The sequence below is a fragment of the Stenella coeruleoalba genome, assembly GCF_951394435.1.
Source record: "Stenella coeruleoalba genome assembly, chromosome: 2".
Classification (NCBI taxonomy): Eukaryota; Metazoa; Chordata; class Mammalia; order Artiodactyla; family Delphinidae; genus Stenella; species Stenella coeruleoalba.
Genome location: NC_137147.1, coordinates 133689867 through 133705361, shown reverse-complemented (window position 1 = coordinate 133705361; position 15495 = coordinate 133689867). Strand labels below are relative to the sequence as shown.

Genomic DNA, 15495 nt, shown 5'->3' with positions numbered 1-15495 from the left:
CACTGAAACAGGCCTATACCCAGACTGCTCAGCCTTTTTCTCTGCCACGATGCGCATCGTATGGGCACAACCTGGTTTGGGCAAAACCAAAAGAAATGGGCAGAGAGGTAAAGCACTGGGTGGGTTTGTGATTGCCCATCTCCATCCATAACAACATACACCTCGCCTGTCTGCAACCTCTGAGGCATGGGGAGGGGGTTCTCTCTGCCATTTTGAAGTGCTAGAAAGTGAGGGTGACACTGGGACAGTCTTGAACCTCTCACTGACTTTTTAAAATCTTGTGAAAGAAATAACCAACCCTTTAGTACTTTAATTACTAACCAATAGTTGGGATCACACGTCACAACCTCCTGTGACACACCAGGAGGCTGCCACATGGAGATTCACTGGGCCTGGTATGGGAGGAGGCCCAGAGATGAGGAGAAGCAGGGTCCAGAGACATTTGAGTTAGAAGTATGGAGTGGATGTGAGGGGACGCTGAGGGAGAAGTGGCAGCTGAATAAGCCTCCTGATAGAGATGGAGAATCTGAGAAGACCAAGGCACTGAGCCACTGCAGTTCCATCCCACTTTAAATTAACAGAAAAAAATATAGGAGAATATCTGAGACCTCGAGAAAAGGAAGAATTCCTCAGACTAGACCCTCCGAGAAAAGTTCATCAAAAGATACCATAAGATAAAAAGACAAACTGGGAGGAGATGCTTGTAACACACAGCTAGTCAGAATTTCTTTCTTTTTTAAAAAAATACTTATTGTTTTTTTTGTTTTTTTTTGCATTACGCGGGCCTCTCACTGTTGTGGCCTCTCCCATTGTGGAGCACAGGCTCTGGACGCGCAGGCCCAGCAGCCATTAAATGCTTGTTGTTAAGACAAAAGCAAACAGAAGGATTGAGGAGAGGGGGCAAAGTCATGAACAGGTGTTTGGCAGAAGAGGAGATAAAATGGTCCTCATTAGTAATCGGGGAAATGCACAAAAATCCATTCCACACCATCAGATGGGCACAAACTGTAGTCTTAAAATACCAGGCCTTGGTGAGGATGGGGAGCAATGGGAACTTTCACAGATTGCTGGGGGGAGGGGGATAAATTAGCCTAACTCTGGAAAACACTATGGCTGTACCTAGTAAAGTGGAACGTGCCCATGCCCTGGGGCCCAGCAATTCTGCTCCCAGGTTTGTACCCCAGAGGAACTCTGAACGTGTGCCCCAGGACATGGGATGGCACTGATGGTAATAAGGAGACTGTGAAATTACCAATTACTGAACACTGGTGTATGCCAGGTGTGGTTTAAGTTCTTTGCATGAATTAACTCGTTTGCTCCTCTACACATTTATGAGTTTGGAGGCGCAGAGAGGTTGAGTAACTAGCATGAGGTCCCAGAGCTGTGAGAAGAGCAGTCGGTGGCTACGGAGTCCAGAATCTGCCCTAACCACGAGCGAGGCAAAGCACTCTGCTCAGTGTCTCATTTAACACTGCACCCATAGACCTGTGAGGCAGAGACTTCGTTCATTTTACAGATGAAGAAACTGAAGAGCAGAAATGTGCACGAGGTTACAAACGTAGTGAATGGCAGGGCTGGGAACGGACTCTAACGCAGCTGTCCAACTTCTCCCGCAGATGCCTCTTTTAAGTTAGGGCAGGGGTAACCCAACGCGGTTACGAGAGGGAAGCAGAGGACGCGGGGAGGGGAGTCTGATTATCCCGCGTCTCGGCTCTGGCCCCACCCGACACCCCAAGCCTCGCACAGCAGGGGGGGTCACCTGAGGGACGTGAGTATCTCCGGGACCAGCTTTCCCAGCCACGAGCCGCAGCTTCCCCCACCTCATTGGCCAGGGCTGGGCATGTGCCCTCCGCGCAGCCAATGGGGCGAGCGCGGGGTGGGGGGCGGCTGGGAAGGGCCTGGGGCCGCGCGGCGCTTGGAGGGTCGGTCCGGCGCCAGCAGCGTCTCTGCCCGCCTCCCTATGAAATGAAGTGCCCGTTACTGCCCGGAAAGGAGGGGGAGTTGGTGGCTTGGGACTTATGAAAGAGAAGGTTTGTAATCACCACCGGAAGGAAAGGGAGAAGGAACCGACCAGACCAGCAGGACTGGGAAGAGTGGGAGCCCCCGCTGCGCTTGGAGACAGTGAGTACCAACCCCGTCAGCAGCTGGGACACAGGGACACACAAGAAGGCAAAGGGGTGGTGGGGTGGCCTTCTGTGCCAGGGGAACAAACCGGAGCCGGGTCTGAGATAAGCCGGTGGAGGGCAATGCTCCGCCTACCCGGAGGGCCTTTGGGACAGGGTGGGCAGCCATCTGGTTTGGAGGCATTCCCTCGTAAGGGACCCAAATCGCTCAGGCCCATATGAGCAGACAGGAGGGGTATTTATTCTCCGACACCAGGGTATGTGGAGGAGCCCAAGGGCAATGGGACCTGGGGCTGGCCTCAGGAAGGGTCTGGAACCCAGAAGCGCTGCCCGTGGAAGGTATTCCTCCCCTCCTGAAGACCAGCTCAGCCTGACGCCTGAGCTACAGAGCAAGGTGAGATGACCATCCGAAAGGTCAACTTTATGTCTTCTGCATGCATGAGACCCCCTGGGCTGAACCAAAATCTCTCCATCCCAATTTCAGTTTCTGGGAATCGTCAGCTCCATTTACTCTTACTGAAATACACCTTTTTCCGCAGAGAAAAACGGCGGTTGACAGCTCCCCAGTTTTATGTGTCCAGTTTTCAGCCCAGGAAAGATTACTCTTTTGTCCTAAGTCCAGTGACCCCAGGAAGGGGACCATTGGTTCAGTTGGGTTCAGCACCCAGTGCTGGACCAATCAGTTGAGAACTTGACAGCCCCCACAGTAGCCTGTATATGGCAGGGAGGGCAGAGGACATTTTGTGGAGGACGATGCTGGAGAAACAATCCCAAAGATGTTCTGTCCCATTGCCCTGCCAGAGTCCCCCTCTGCAAAACTCTGCTTCACTTAAGGCAGTAGATGGGGAGAGTGTTCAGTGACAGCATCGAGGATGGTTCTGGGGGGCATGTGGCCCAGCTGACAGAGCTCTGTAGTGGAAGGAAGCACAGAGGAGGGTGGGGAGGGAAGTTCAGAAAAAGAAAAATGGCCAGTTGACCTTGAGGGGGATGTCAGCCCTAAGCCGGCCTGGCCTGTGGCCATTAAAGATGGTCCTGCTCTCAAGCTCAGAATAGGCAGTGTGAAATGAGAAACCACCTTTCTGGGACAGGTTAGGGAACCAGGGGGCTTAGCTGCTGTTTTGCTGTGTGACCTAGGGCAAGTTACTGCCCTTCTCTGGGCAGTTTCCTGTCTGTGAAATGGAAACTGTAGAGTGATTTGAATGAAGCACAAGTAAATGAAAACTCACTTTGAAAAGCCTAAAGCCCAGTGCCTAAGGCCTTCACCAGTAAGACAGAGGGTCCCAGCCATCACTCTGCTGGCACTGGGGCAATGAGTGGGCCAACCAAGCCCCACGAGGAGCCCAGCATCCCCACCTGGCCACTCCCTGCCCAGCTCTACTCTGAGCCACAGGGTCCCCCTGGGAAAGAGCCAGGTGGCCTCAACCACTGAGAGTCAGGAACCCTGTGCCGGCGTGAGCATTTCAGGCCCCGTGGCAGGTGGGGGACAAGGACAGCCTCTTACTGCAGCCACCTACAATAGGTCTGACAGAGACTTTGGCCTTGGGGGCTAAAGGCATAGCTACAGGGGCCTCCCCTCTCCCCAAGAGTCTTTTTCCCCACTTGGTTTCCTGAGGCCTATCGATCCAGGCCCTCTGTGCCAGGACTGCCCGGCTCCCTGGGGCTGGGCCAGGGGCTGACCTCAGTCTCTTGTGCTGCAGAGCGAGGCTGTGAATCTGTTCCCTCGTGGCTCAGGGCCTCAGTCTCCACGCCACCTTTCTTCCCCAGCCTGGGCACTGCCCCTGGCTGCTTCTCAGATGCTCCTTTCCTCTGGTTCCAGGGCTGTGGCTACGATCTGGAAGCAGATGAGGCAGAGGCTGACCCCCACAGAGGGCGCAGAGGCAGGGCAGGTACCAGGTATGCGGTAGCTCCAGCTCTGCCGGGGAAGGGTGGGCAGTTGAGGAATCCAGGAGAACCAGCAAAGGTCCAAGCTGGAGGGACCCTTCGAGCCTCTGTTTCCCCCTCCAACTTGTGGATGGGGAGACGAAGGCAGAGAGAGAGACTGGGCCTGGGTCCCACAGGGAGGCAGGGGTCACTCTGCCTGTCCCTCTGGAGAATCCCCAAATGCTACCTTCAGTTGAGAGGCGGATGGAGGCTCCTGTCCTCCCGGCGCTGGAGCCCTTGATGCTCGGAGCTGCAGCAGCTCCTGTTCCCTGTGGACACAGCTCCCAGCCTGAGGGTCCACTGACAGATCTGCCCCGCTTCCCTCGGGATCCCCAGAGAGCAGCTGAGGCAAAAGACAGGATCCCCCACCCCGTCCAGCTCCTCCACGCAGGGTCATAAAGATGAGGCCCTTGGTCAGAGTGAAATAGAATCCAAGCACTAACAGTATTCAGGCTCCTGGTCGTGGGCATTGTCTGTCACTGGTGGCTGCACATGGTATCAGATTGTTTCCTGAGCTTAGTAAGAAGTGTAGGCAATGCCTTGTTGGTGGAACAATGGATAGCCTTTGTGACTGAAGCCCCATACACAGTCGGTCTTGGGCACATCTCTGTGGTTTTATGGCTTTAATACTGACTCACCCAAACTGGACCCCAGGTATCAGGAAGCTTAGGGGGACTGGAAACAGGCACTGTGCTCCATGCACCGTCTCGTGTAATCCTCACATCGTCCTTTGAGGTAGGCACTTTGAGGTAGTGCCCCCATTTTGCAGATGAGGAAACTGAGGCTTAGAGAAGGCACACCTGCTCATACTCACCTAGTTGGTTGGTGGAGAAGCTGACTCGAGCACAGGACTTTTCAGCTCTGAAGGCCACTCTCCTTCAATCTGTGACGCCAGGCCCAGGAACCCAGACATCCTGACTCTCTGTGCCCCCAGAACCCACCTAGCCACGCTCCCTCCTGCTTCTTCCCCTAGATTCCCCTCTTCAGAGAAGAGAAGGCAGACAGGGCTATACGTCAGGCCCCAGGCCCATCACTATCCCCCGAGGGGATGAGACGGCTCACTTAACAGCGCGTCCCCAAACGCCCCCTGCCACCTGCCCCAGATTCTCAGGGGCAGGGGAAGAGCTGTGGGGCCTGGTGAGCATCTCTGTGAGGGAGGGGGGTTTCTCCCCCAGAGCCCCTCAGATCCAGGTGCCCCTCCCCCCCCCATGGTCCTCACTCTCCCACCAGCTCCTGCTCCAGCCTCAGCTTCTCAGCAAGCTCTCTGCCACCTTGAGGGGGAGTGGGGAGAGGCAGTGAGCACATTCGAGGGCTTCAGCCCTGTCGGAAAGGGGGCAGTGAGGGCTTGGGAGGGACTTGACTAGGAGTCGAAGAAGGGAAAGCCAGTGGCCACAGTGTGACCAGGAATGGGCAGGGGAGACTGTGGGTCCCTCGTTGGGCATGCAGGCCTGGCAGCGGCACAGAGGTGGGGTGAGCTGAGCCCCTGGTCTGGGCACCCTCCAGGGCCAGCTGCTGAGCCTCCAGCTCTGAGGCGTGAGCCTTCAGCACGTCCCAGGCTTTCTCGAGCTTAGGCCGCATCTGGGTCAGCTCGGAGCCCACCTCCTGCAGCGAAGTCTGCAGGAACTGGGGGTGGGGGGACGGTCGTTGACTCCTATCTCAATCTGGTGCTTCCCCGAGGACATCACCCCACTCCATTCTCACAGGGGCCTGCCTGGGACTACGCCTTGACCCAGAGAAGGAACAGCTGACTATCAGGTGCTGGGAGAAGCTGACGGAACAGCACTAGGGGGAAGGAGCAGGATGGCCTCTTTCTTCCCCTCCTAATTTTTAGGTGACTAAAAATTTCCCTGAGTCCAAAAATACTGATGGGTGAAACTCCCTCAGTGCTCCCTGTATGACTAATTCCTTCCAGCCTGAGAGCTTCCTGAGGGCAGGCCCCGGTCTCCAAATCCCCCTCTGTCTCCAGATCCTCCCCTCTCTCCCTGCACTGGGTCCCTGTGCACCAGGCCAGGCCCACAGAGCCTTGACCGTGATGCACTTGCTTTGTGTTGACTGGTGAGCCCACCCTGCCAAGGAGCGAGTGCCTGGTCCCCACCCAGGGCCACCCCGAGACCATGCAAGAGCAGGGCAGCCTGGGGTCCAGCCTGCAGTGGGTCTAGGCTCAGCTCTTGGCCCTCGGAGGAGACATCCTGATCCCGATTCACTGGTTCCAACAAGCTTTCCCCTCCCCGCCTCCGGAGTTCACCCTACCTTCACCTCTCCAGGTGGCCTCGGCCTCAGTTTCCTGGTCACAAGGACCCAGCGTGGTGTTAGAGGGCCCGGTCCACACAGCTGCATCCTCTGCCTGGGAGGCCCTGTCCCCAGCCCTGAGGGAGGGCAGCCAGGACCAACCCAGGCCAGCTCTCACCTCCCAGTGGGGCTGCAGTGACTCTGCCCCTGCCTGCTCCCAAGCTTTCCCCTCTGCCCCTGGGGGGGCCCCCCGGACACTCCTTGGGTTTCTCTGCAGGCCTCGGCTCTGGCAGCCCCTGGGGCAGGCCTTGCCCACATCCCATTCTGTATGTCATTAGCCCCACCAAGGACAGTGGGCCACTCCACTGGGACACAGGCCCTAAAGATCTGGAGAGTATGACCCAGGGACAGCAACCTAATGGGTAAACCAAATAGGGTCATAGTATCACTGAGGGTCAAGAACCCCTCCTGAGTCCTGCCGACACCAGTCCCAGTGCACAGATGGGGACCTGAGCCCAGAGTCAGCAGAGGGTTTGTCCAAGGCCACCTGGCCACAACCCCATCTCTGTGTTCTTGGAAACCCTGCTGCCTGGGAGGCCCAGGGAGGATTCCACAGTGGCTTCCCCTGCAGACTATGGGACTGGAGGCTGAGGGGAGTGGGCTTGACTGGTGCCCACTCAGTAAGTGCCAGTCTGGTCCCCAGAGAGAAGCCAAGCTGGGCCCAGACCTCCACAGGGGGCTGGGGATGGGGTGGAGTCCACCTTGCATGCACAGACTCAGCCTGCCTGGGGTCTCTGCCGGGGCCCGCACCTATGGGAAGAGGGTGGGTGCCTAGAACTCGGGAACACCTGGGCGGCTGGCCTTTCTTCTCAGCCGGCTGGACTGTCCAGGTTCTTGTGTCCCTGTCCTGGCGTGTGGGCAGGCCCGGGCCACACCCACCCGAGGGCACCAACCCTTGCCCCTAGTAGCTCACGCTGCAGGTTCCAGTGCCAGCTGCACCCTGAGTCCTGCTCCTGCCCCCAGGCATCCAGCTCAGACTGGAGTGAGAGGCCCTTATCCATTTGTGGACAGAAGGGCTGCCTTAGCCCCAGAGGCCCCACACCCTGGACCTGAGCCCCCAGGTACTACAGGGGCCAGGACATGGAGTTTGGGACCCATTATACAGACAGGGAAGCTGAGGCCCCATGAGGGGAAGGGGCTAGTGCCTGTGACAGAGCCCGGGCTGCTTACTTTTTTGCACTAGGTCCCTGGTTTCCGGCTTGGGGAAAACTCTAGGGTCATCAGGAAGGGCTTCTGAGGGCCCTGACCCCAGGTGGGCCCCAACTCCCCCCACCCCAGGCAGCCCCTAGCTCCTCCCACCTTCCACCTCTGGATCCTGGCAGTCATCTGGTTGTTTTTTCTCTCCAGAGCCTGCGTCTTGCTCCTGTCACTGGCCAAAGCCAGGCAGTGAAGCACAGATTGCAGCCCCATCTGTGGGGAGCCCCACCCCCATCCTCTCATGCCCACAGACACCCCCACACAGGCTCTTGAGTCTGGGCAGGGCCCCGCCTGCAGAGAGGAGCCCGATTTCCAGCCTGGACCCCAGTCCACGTCCCTCACCCGAGGTGCCTGGGGGCTCACTGAGCGGCCCCTCCCATGGACACTCCAGCCCCTCTGCAGCTGTGCCAGGGTCCTGGGATTAAGGGAGGGGAAAAACAAGACAAAGAACAGCTGGGTCCCCAAGATCCCAAGTCACACCCAACCCACCCAACAAGAAGGTAGCAGGAAGCAAATTGGAGGGTGTTGTGGATTGAACTGTGTCCCCCACAAAAAAAGGTATGTTTGCATTCTAACCTCCCATACCCCAGAATGGGACTTTATTTGGAAACAGGGTGTTTACAGAAGTAAATTTAAAATGAGCTCATTAGAGTGGGCCTTAATTCAGTATAACTGGTGTCTTTATAAATAGGGGAAACTTGAACACAGAAACATACACACAGGGAGAGTCCTTTGTGAATATGAAGGCAGAGACTGGGGTGATGCGAATGTCCAAGACTGTCAGCAACCACCAGAAGCTGGGGGAGAGGCGGGAACAGGTGCTCTCTCACAGCCCTCAGAAGGAACCAACCCTGCCGACATCTTGATCTCGGACTCCAGCCTCCAGAACTCTGAGACAGTAAGTTTCTGTTGGTTAAGCCCCCCATTTTGTGGTCCTTGGTTATGGCAGCCCTAGCAAACTAACACAGAGGGTGAATGAGATCAAACCCCCATGGCAGCTCTTTGGCCCCAAAGGGACCCTGATTCAGAAGGGAGACTTTTGCCTGAAAGCGGCCAGGCCTGCAGCAGCATGAAGTGTGTAACGATAGCAGCTAACATTTCATGACTACGTGCCACGTGTCCAGCACAGCACTGAGCTTCTTACACGCTTGTCCAGTTTAACCCTCACAGCCAGCTGCTGGGGGAGGAAAGCTGTTACTGTTTTGGTTTTTACAGATGAGGGCCAGAGAAATGGAGTAATTTGCCCAAGGGCACACAGCTAGTATAATGTGGAGTCAGTGGTCAGGCTCCAGAGCCCACAGTTTTAACCACTATTTTGGGGACAGTGAAGCCCACAGAATCCTGGGATTGAAGAGGAAGAAAGACTGAGGTAGAGACCCAGAGAGGGTCAGGGTGGAAGGAGCCTGAGGTGGGGGATGGGACTAGAGGTGCAGAGTGCTGGAGGCCCTGGGTGCCCCTCACGTCCCCTGCAGCCAGATGTTGATGCAGCATCAGACCCTATCCAGCTGCTGCCCCCTCTCCCTGCTGTGTTTGGCCCATTGGCTGCTCTACACAGGACCCCTGCCCACGATGTAGGGCCAACTTCTAGGTCACCTTTCCTGGACAAGCACAGGGCCTGGGGCACCCATTCACTCACAGGTGAGTCCTAGTCCTGGGAGGAGCTCCCAGGGACTGGAAAGAGGGAGAGAGGGCAGGGCAGTCCCTGAGGGGCACGGAGCTGGGAGACCCTAGAGCTGGGGCTCACATCTGCACTGGTTACGGGCCAACTGCACGGTGTTTGCATAGCGCTCCCCTGGCACCACCTCCTGCCTTCCCGGAGCCTGAATCTGACCAGAGGGCCTGGCCCTTGGTCACTGAGTGCCCTACCTTCTCGCTGACATGATCCACTGCACACCCCATAAAGAACAGAGTCCCTCCAGGCCCCAGGGAGACAATCTCCGACCCTCAAGAGTCTGGGTTGAGAAACAGACAAAAAATGAGATTTTCTGTACAAATGTGCATTTGCAGACTGTTACTGCAAATTTGCTTCCTTGAGGAACTAACAGCCCTCTCAGCCCAGCTCTGGACCCCAGTTTGAGGTTCACCAGTTTAGACCAACTCCACCTTCTGTGAGGCCTGGGCCAGCTAAGCACTGCTGCTGAGACCCCTCTCCCTGTGCTTCCAGCCATAGCAACAGATCACCTCTGGTTGGGGTCCTGCTGCACAGCGTGGATCCCATCCAGGTCCTTACAGCTCTCCATCACTGTGGCTCTGAGCCATCTCCTCGGTGTCTATCTATTTCTCTGTGTCTCTGTGTGGGCACATCTGGGAGCATGTGCACATGTCTCTGGGTGAGTGTCTGATGTATATCTTGGTGTGTGTGTGTGTCCAACTGTCTGTCTGCCCGTGCACACAGGCATTTGGCCAGGAGACTAAGGGAGGGTGCTGGCCAGCAGAAGGCCTCCTCCAGGAGGAGCTAGAGGTGAAGTCGGGTGGACAGGGCCTGGGACCCCGAGCCCTTGCTGTGGCCCCCACACTTCACAGCAACTCCTCACCTCCTCCACTTCTCATTTGGGTCAGGGACTATTCACAACACCCCCGCCTCCATGCCTCTCCTCTCTGGGCCTTTGCATGAGCTCTTCCCTCTTGTTGAAATGCCCTTTTTTCTTTTGTTCCTTGAAGATGCCTGTTCATCCCTCAGCGAAAATTTCGAGGCTCAGAAGCCCCCTCTCTGGGGAGGACTCTGCTATCTGCCGCCCCGCCCATAGCTTTTATAGTGCCTCTCCCCTCATTAGGCACATTAAATTATAACTGCCTGCTTGATTCTCCCCCCAACCCCCAATACCAGAAGCATTTGGGGACAGGGAGTGGTCAGCTCCTACTTTGGTTCTACTGTGTACAGAAGAGGGCCAGACATGTAGCTGGTGGTTTGTAAACGCATGCTGAATGAATGAATGGAGAATGACGGAGCATGATGAGGAAGAGGCAGAAGGGAAAGAAGTGGAGGACAAAGCCGGGACATCCTGAGAAGGGGGAAGAGATTCATTGGCATGCAGGAGGAAGGACAGGGCGGTGGGGAAGAGAACGGGGAGGGAGAGGAAAGGGGTGGACAGAATGCACCAACCTGGGGAGGTCAGGCCTCATTCTGCTTCTGAAGTCTCTGTAGTTCTTCCTCTGAATTTCAGAGCAACTGCTACCTGGTGCCAGCATGCCTTCCAGTACTCAGCCACCTTCTCATGAAGCCTGGGATGTGATTCTTTCTCCTCCAGCTCTTTCCCGAGGGGCACTGGTACTTCGTGGACCTTGAATGTGCTACTAGAAATGGGGTGGTCTGGGCACAGCATGGACCTCAGGTCACCCACACCTTTTTTCGTACATTTTCAATGATTCATTTCCAAGTTGCATGGGTGTCCTCACTATGTCCTGATGGCAGGGATGGGGACTGGGAGAGAGGACGCTCCTTCACGGCTCCCTGTACACATAAAACCCTCTGTCCTGAGCACTTCCACTCCCAAGCATCCTGACTTGAGCTCAGCAGCCAAGGTTATCTCACCTCCCCTGAGCCTGGCCCTGGGCCAGCAGGAGGGGCTCAGCCATGTGTCAGGGAGACAGGACTTGTTGAAGCTGACATATTTCCCACATGCTCCCATAAATGAGCCAGAATGTGACAACCAGGAGTGTTGATACCTGGGGAAGGGAGTCTGGCCTTGGCCACATGATTTAGGGATTGGGGTTCTGGGCTCCTCTCCTTTACTGGCTGTGACAGAGGCTGGCCCACCTCCTGCCCACAGGCCATCTTACCCAGTGTGAGAAAGGGACCCCCCCCACCCCAGCCCAGCTTGAGCACTGAGGGGTGGGCCCGAGCAGCCATTTACCAGGCCTCCTGGCCCAGGGCTGCCCTCAGTGCTGCTAGCAGCACCGACTTCTCCCCAAGCAGCCAGACACGCTCTGCCTCCAGGGCCTGCACGTGGCACTCCAACACCGTCTTCTCTCCTTGCAGCTGCCGCAGCTGCTCCAAGCAGGCCCCTAGCTGCTGGTGGCTCTGGCCCAGCTCTTCTGAGTCTCTTGTTCACCTGTGAAGACCCTGCTCCATCCTGAGTCATGGCTCAGCCTCCCCTGGCTGGGATCTGTCTGCTTGAGCTAGCCCGTGGGCCTTTACCCACGCAGCTCCCTCCTGCCGAGTTCCTGACCTCCGCATCCTCTGAGAGTCAACCCTTCCAGGAGCCCTTCTCTGACCACCCCAGCCCACAGAGGCTTCTCAGAACTCCAGGCTTCAACTCTGGACCAAATGATTTGAGGCTGGACAGTCCCTGGCTTCCCACCAGCAGAGGGTGCTGTTTTGGTGGACAAGGATGTGAACGGTGCTCACTGGAGTTGGGCTGTGTGGGGGCCCGGCTCCAAGCTGTCCCTCCTGGTCGTTCTCTTTTCCATGGTGTCCTTAGGGCCACTCAACCTCAGAATCCCCCAAGGACAGGGTCCAGGTTCCCCTGCTTCTCTGCTCCCTGGCACAGGTGGGCATAGCCTGGCTCATTTGGTACCCTGGGTTCCCCGCAGGACTGACCATTTCCCTGTCTTGACCCACCTGGGTGAGCATCAGCAGCCGTTCCTGCAGGAAGGTTGTATCCTGAGCCTGTGCAGGGGTCTCAGCTACCGCCATCGAGAATCCATCTGGGCCCTGAAGTGCCTGGGCCCTGTTGCCATCCCAACTCTGCTCCTGGCCTTGCAGGCCTGGCACCAGCATCTCCTGCAGGTACACTCAGTCTAGGGGGCTCCTCCTAATCTTCAGACCACACTGTTATGACCCTGAACAAGCTTTTCCCTAACCATCTGGACTGTTTTCCCATCTGAACCGTGAGAGGAGTCAGCTGGATGATCGCAGGGTCTTCCCAAATGTTTGGGAGAGGGGCGTCCCTCTTGGGCGGAACAGAAGCCCCTGCACTGGCCTCCTTCCCCAGCTACTGCTCCAAGAATGAAGACCTGGGAGTGAAGTGTAGGGAGGGCCGAATGCGCAGGAGGGCCAGTGTTCAGGGCCCTGTCATGCACCCACGTGGATGGGGGGCTCTGGTCATCCCTACCTCAGGGGGCCCCAGGCTGAGCTCTGGGCCAAGAGGCTGTCGGCCCATCTGGTCCAAACACTGCTGGGCCTTTTCCACTTCTGTCTGCAGTAAGTAGCAGGATCATGGGGGCAGAAGGGACTGTCTGCCCGTCCTCTGCCACTCTGCCCCTCCCCCATCTCTAAGCACCCTCACTTGTCTTCTGCGTCCTGGTCTGGCCTCCTCCACTCCTCCTGTCTCTGGGAACCCCACAGCCTCTCCTGCTCCAGGTGGGCCACAGAGCATTTCACCTGCTGGGGGGAGGGCTGAAGGTAGCACAAGCCCCTGGAGAGGGCTGGCCCAGCCTCACGACACACATCCCCCACCCCCCGCAGGGCAGCGTCTGCAGCCCCTGATAAAGCAGGCTCACTCCACAAGCCCCTGCCTGCTCCACCAGCTGTGATAAGCCCAGCTGGGGGCCCAGCATGGACCTGGAGCTGCACAGCTATTATCACTACTGGCTCTAGATGTAAAACCCTCCACCTCCAGCTGGACACAAGACACATCACCTTCTCCAGCCCAGCTCCTGATGGCTTTGGAGCTCCAGCAAGAGTACAGGGGCTGGGACTTCCCTGGTGGCGCAGTGGTTAAGAATCCTCCTGCCAATGCAGGGGACACAGGTTCAAGCCCTGGTCTGGGAAGATTCCACATGTCGTGGAGTAACTAAGCCCATGCGCCACAACTACTGAAGCCCGTGTGCCTAGAGCCCATGCTCTGCAGCAAGAGAAGCCACCACAGTGAGAAGTCGGCGCACTGCAACGAAGAGTAGCCCCTGCTCGCCGCAACTAGAGAAAGCCCGCCGGTGGCAACGATGACCCAACACAGCCAAAAATAAATAAATATATTTTAAAAAAACAAACAAAAAAAAAGAGTACAGGGGCTGCTGCTGTGGAATGCTGGAGAGTGGGCAGGCATGTCAACTGGGTTCCCGGGGTCCTCCCTGGCTGGTAGGGAGCAGTGGCTCTAGGAGGGTCAGCTGTGGGCTGAGACCACCAGGTCACATAAAGGCTTAGGTATCTAGGCCATCACAGGGTGGCACTGTCCACACTCTCACATGCGGCAGGGATGCTGGGTACCTCCCCTAGAAGCCTCAGTGTGCATCACCCTCCCTCCCTCCCTGGGGACTGAAGCTTCACCAGGGGTGATTGGGCTTCTGAGGAAACTCCTCTGTCCACTGAGCTAAAACCAGCCACCTCCTTCCCTCTTATTCTACCTGGGAGGGGAAGGGCAGAGGTTCCCTGGTCCTTCCTTTGCCTCTATCCACTGCTCCCAGCCACACCAGGCAATGCACTGCACACCTCCAGGGGGTGCCATTCACAGAGATGACACTTTCAACATGGTAGCCCTGTTGGGGACTCACGGGGAGAGGACCAGAGCCTCACTTTCTGCTTCGGAGCCAGCAGCTCACACTGGGTCCTGCCGAGTCCCAGCCTGCATCCCTGCTTCTGCAGCACCTGTGCTTGCTCAGACAGGGCCTCCAGGGCTGCCCGCAGGCGGCCAGCCAGCTCAGCCCGCTGCTACCTGCTCTCTGCCAGCCACACCCGCAGGTTCTTCTCTGACCACTCCCAGCTTCCCTCAGGGGCCCCGTCAGAGCACCTGCCAGGAAAAGGGCAGTCAGGCTTCGGCCCAGGCCCCAGGGACTGCCATGCCCAGCTTCCCCACACTCACCTGCATCCTTCAGTGGGGCTCAGTGGGTGAGCACAGTCCAGTAGCTAGGGGTGATGGCAGTGCCGGGAACAGCAGGCAGCACCAGGCATCAGGCCCGTGGGGCTCTCAGTGGGTCCTGACAGCAGGATAGAGGGGAGACCCTGGAGCTGAGGCACACCTGCCCTCCCAGAGCACCAGCCTCTGAGGCCTCGCCTCAGATATGGAAACAGGCCCTGGGGCTGAGTGGGCACTTAAACCCTTCAACCCCAAACTTTCGCCCAGGATTCTCCCTGGTGATTCGGATTTCAAATAAACACCAGCCTCAACCTCGCTAAACAGTTCTAAGTTCCAAGATTCCATGATCTGTGGGTGCTATGGCCCAGCTACTTGCTGAACAAACACGGGGTCATTTGATCCTCCCGGGTTTGGGGTGGGGGGACTGAAGTTCAGAGGGGAAATCAGTTGCCCCGAGTCACGCAGGTAGTCAGTCCACTGCAAACTGGGCCCACATTCCTCCATCCTGCTGCTCTGCCTTCCCAGTGTGGGAGCCTAGAAATGGCCGGGGCCAGGGAACATCTGGGGAGACGCTGTATTTTAGCTCTGATGTAGGGGGTCAGAAGCCCTCAAATCACGTCACTGCTCCAGTACCTCTCTGGCTTTCAGAGCTTCAGCTGTAAGGTGGGGGCCCTGACCCGTAACTGACCTGCCTACTCCTCACATTCCCAGACCCGTCCCTGCTCAGGATTGTAGCACCACCCACCAGGCCCTCTCCCTTCTGGACACCTCGACTCTCTCCTCTCCCGACTCCAGGCTCAGGTTACTGTAGCTCCCTCCTGGGCTGTCTCCCTCCACTTTACCAGCACACAAGGCCTCTCCAAAATGGACCATGAGGACCAGTCCCTGCCCCCCTCCTTCCACACCCTGCATAGCACCCACAATTTCACACTGGCTGGGTGCTCCGTCTTTCCCACTTAGAGGCAGGGTCTTGCTATGGGCAGCCCCCAGCCCTTACTGAGACTCTGAGCTTGCCTGGCTTGGTTTGCGGGGGGCGCTCATGGTCTACCAGAGTGAGGAGTGGTACAGGTCAGGCTGTTGAGCTTGTGGAGCCAGCGCAGAGGGAAGCACAGCCACCAAGTGCCATGGCAGCAGAGAGAAGGGAGTCAGACCCTTCCTTGGGGCTCCCAGAAAGGCTTTCCAGGGTGACCCTTGGGCTAAGGCCTGAAGGTGAGTTAACTGCCCTGGAAAGG

The 15495-nt window shown here is 57.2% G+C and overlaps 1 long non-coding RNA gene across 1 annotated transcript; it reads left to right on the top strand.

The window, feature by feature from the left end:
- The first annotated feature begins 3995 nt into the window (after window positions 1-3995).
- Window positions 3996-13061, top strand: LOC307182179. Its single transcript, XR_013827140.1, has 4 exons — window positions 3996-4016; window positions 5747-5874; window positions 8221-8427; window positions 12063-13061. It is a non-coding gene; the product is annotated as an uncharacterized lncRNA (long non-coding RNA).
- The last annotated feature ends 2434 nt before the right edge of the window (window positions 13062-15495 follow it).